This window comes from Macrobrachium nipponense, chromosome 34, assembly GCF_015104395.2.
Source record: "Macrobrachium nipponense isolate FS-2020 chromosome 34, ASM1510439v2, whole genome shotgun sequence".
In the NCBI taxonomy this organism is placed as follows: Eukaryota; Metazoa; Arthropoda; class Malacostraca; order Decapoda; family Palaemonidae; genus Macrobrachium; species Macrobrachium nipponense.
The window spans coordinates 6,575,152-6,579,336 of record NC_061095.1 but is presented as its reverse complement, the minus strand read 5'-3'; positions in this window follow the sequence as shown (position 1 = coordinate 6,579,336).

Here is a 4,185-nt window from a genome sequence, read left to right as displayed (position 1 = left end):
TCAAGACCGAAGCGCGGAGCATAAGACTGGCGAGAGTCTGCAGACGACTCTCGCCAGGCCAGTGGACGCTCTCGCAGCGACCAGCTGGCTGCTCGGTTGACGTGACGGTCGCTGACCAGCCACGGGTTGAGGCAAGGAAGGGGTCCCCGCGGCGTCTGGTACCAGTGGCTCGACGCGCCGAGAGGACGCTCGCCGGTCTCACCACGATAGCGAGCCTAGCAGGTCACCTGACCGCCGCTCCCATCGACCGGGCGGAGACGGTAACCAGCAACAGCTCGCCTGACGCTAGAGATCATCGACGTCGACGTTCCTCAGCCGAGCGGCAAGGCTAGGCCTGCTGCTCGATCGCCACCGCGGGTTGACGATCAGCAGCAGCCCTCCAAGCACGCTGGTACTGCCAGCGAGCTAGAGGAGCGTCAGTCTGCCTCTCCTGTACCTTCAACCTCCTCAGCTACACCGGGAGGAGCGAGGTACCTAGGAGTGATCGCGAGAGGTTGCGCCGCTCGCGATCCCGCTATGACACCGTTATGGACCAGGCACGGTTTCTAGGACCGACCAGGACATACGCGCAGTAGCTGGAGGCGACCGTCGGGTCTGCCGCTGTTCCTCCTTCTGAAGGAGGAGTATCTCAGGATCTGTTCTTGCTGGAGGGACTGGACGGTCCCTACTCCGCAAGACGCGGTTTACTCCCGAGATACAGAGGAATTTTGCAGAAGTCATTAAGCTGATTCGTCAGCATAATGACCTTGCGGAAGGAATGGATGCCGCTCCCACCAGCAGAGCCCACGTCTCTGCTCGAGTCGTTTTGGGGCCCGAGAGGGAACCCAACCGACGGTGGGTCTGCCGCGATCGGAGCTTGCCGATTCTGTCTCGAACCAGAGTTGTCTCCGGACAAGAAGGCTCTCTCAGTTCTGGCCGGTCGATCAAGCTACTTCCACCTCCTCTACTGCGACAGCGGCGTCTACGTGTCTTCGGACACCGTATTTGAATACTCCTTCGTGGCCCTCCTGAGAGGTTTCGACCTCGACGAGGACTGGAATGAGTCGGAGGACGGTATCGGCTCTCTCCTGTCAGGTGTCGATCAGCCCCACCCAGACGACGTTCACAGTGGCGGCAGACCCTTACCTACAGTGAGAGTTCGTAACCCTCCGCGGGAAAACGTTTTATCCTGACGATACGTTTTCCCAGGCTCTGAGAGGCCATCGCCGCAAGGCGATGGCTGCTCTACTCTTCTCCAACTGCTAGTTCCACTGGGAAGGCGAGCGAGTATCCAATTTCCTCCCCCATTCCCTCTCTTCTTACGGCTACGAGGGAAAGGGGAGGGATCCTACAGAGATTTCTCTGTAGGATCCCACGTTGGGACTGCGCTACCGGGGGGACCTTCGGGTCCTACCTGACGTAAGCCCCGGTCGTTGAGGAGGGATCCTGCCCCATTCTCGATTTCTACGGGAATCGAGAGGACCACCAGCCGATATCGTTTGACGAATTCGGTGGGGGTTTCGCAGACTGCTTAGAATTCTACGGAATTTCTAGCGATTCAGTGTGTTTCGAGTTTTTTATGTGATCTCCAAACACTTAGGGCGAGACCACGGTCCAAAAGTGAGCGAGACGAGAATCGGGAACCTCGCCTATGCTCGAATTCCTGGAATTTCTAGCATTGGGAAAGAAGACTGCTGCTGAAGAAGACTATCTCACAGTAGGCGTACAACCTGGAATAGAGAAGAACGGACGGGAATATCCAGTTTGGCTTGAACTATCGTCTTAGTATTCTGTTCACCATTGAAGCTTTCCTTCGAGGAAGACTTCTCCTTCACTCTCTTTGATAGAGATCGAAGGTGGTCGATCTCCAATCCATTATTTTTTGTTTTCTTGAAGGAAAGAATTTAGGATGGAGATCGTTGTTCAGAATCCTATAAATATACTACGTATTTTTAACCTCGCGACAAGATTCTACTAAGCAGTTGAATTGTCCGAGGGGTAGGCGCATATCCTAGTTATTTTACGGATTGCGACTTAGACGAAAAGTATTCTAATTGAACTGCAACCCGGGTCGCCTGCAACCTCCCAGGAGTTTGTTTCAATTTTATATACTTATGGTTTTGTCACGACAACACCATTTCAACTTTTATATTTTAACCGAAATTCGTTTCGCCTAAATATAATTGCTCGAGCATATCTTTTATGCTCGGTGGTTCTAGCCGAACGCATTCCTTCGTGGAATAATGGATTACCTGGCAACTCAGGATGACGAGTCAGCGAGAGGCCAGGCTCAGCTACTGCGTATTGAACTGCCTGATAGCAGCTCAGTATCAGCTGGGCCTCCGAGATGCACGGTCAGTTATGTCTCTCTCTCCCCTGCTTTGATTGACTACCGAACGTATCTCTGCCCACAATCATGGACTTAGTCTCTGATTAACGGGGATTCTCGCAATAAATGAAGGACCATCTACTGCTGTGACGATAGATTCCATCGCCTTCGACATTGCGAGAATTTTCAAACAGAGATATCTCTTAGACTCTTTCATCTTCTGTTTACCGCACGGTAACAGAAGTCTGTACAAGTCTCCCGCTGCATCGCACTGCGATAATGCGAATGATTTTGCAGACATCTGAGTTTGTCTTCAAAATATCTCATATTCGTAGGTGTACAATTGTTCAACCCGAATTAACAGATATGTCAAAAGACGTCGCATACTCTCCGACCTGACAGCTCTACTTCCAAATGTTCAGCCCATGAAAAGCAGTTCTTCAGCCGGCTTTCCCCTGTGTTTTCATTACTGAAGAACGCCCCGCTTTCATTGCAACTACGACTTCTCACCGGACAGCAATGAATAGCGTTAGCGTTTTCAGTCATTTGTAAGCACAGGTGCAGAATCTTGAGAATCCTTCTCTCGATTCGTCTGTGAAGACGTAGGTTGCATTCAATATCTACCTTCGTCTTCAACGGTACATAGTGTTGTTTCTCCTTAGCTGAGATTCAACAACTATGAGATGTTTTGCCTTCAGGGACCTCGGTCTCTAGAAGGCAATTGACTTTCGCCTGTTGGGCACATGCCTTAAGAGAATCATCACCTCGCTGTCCGGCATTGGTGACATCTCTCGGCATAACCCTTTAAAGGCGAAGGTCACGTGACGTACTCAGATGCTTGGACAACTTGCCTCCTACCGAACGCAGTCAGTCGGCAGCTGTCAGAGCGCCCGAGTCAGTTACGAACTAAACGGACGCTGTTGACTTAGTTCTGGTTGTTACAGAGAGCAATCATTACTTCGTTTAATAGCTTGTCCACGGTACGACCCATACCATCGACACCCACCATGGAGTGTCGGTGTCCTATCCACTACCCGTAGGAATTTTCGCTGCATGTGGGGATAGGAGGAATGCCGAGAGACTTCGTGGCAAACGGACAGACCAGTATGGGTACTGGACATCACCGAAGTAGAGAAGAGGGATAGGTCATGCGACTATTCCCTTCTTTTCCTCTGAGGAACTGCATGACTTCTCCTGCGAAGTCAAGCATCCAGGGGATGGGGATCCGTGACGCTCGATTTCGTACCGAACTTCGTAGCGAAGACTCAGAACCCTTCGTCCCTGACGATTGGTTCGAGTCGTTCACAATCCCCTCCCTAATGGACTTCACCGCCTTCGATGCGAAGGAGATGCTGCCTTGTCCGCCAAAGAACTTCTCCGTGGCGCAGGTACTGAAGGCAGGGGTCTGGTCCAACCAGACCACATGCCCTTCCTTCTACCTTCGGGATATTGCCCACAGGTCCTTGGATCTTTTTCCCTGGGACCCGTGGTGGCTGCTCAACACGTTGTGTAGCGAACCCAGACCCTCGCAGGCTGAACAGCATCGAGTCCTGGTGTGACCGTAAGAATGGATGAGTGAATGAGAGTGTGACGGCTCCTCTTATTCCATCTTTTCTTCCCTCTACCTGTGGTTAGAGGGACACGGTCGTCACCCACCTGCTGGATGAGGACAAGATGCAGGTGAGCTACTCAACAGAGCCCCATCTTATCCCTTTCACTAGGATAGGAGCGTATAATCCACCACTTCCTCCAACAAGGGGAGGAAGTGGATGCCAGCTTGAGACAAACCCATACTTTATGTTGTCCTCTTGCAAAACAGGAACAAGTTCTTGCTTGCTGGTACGGAAGAGATACGCTTGCCTCTCTCTTAGTACTCG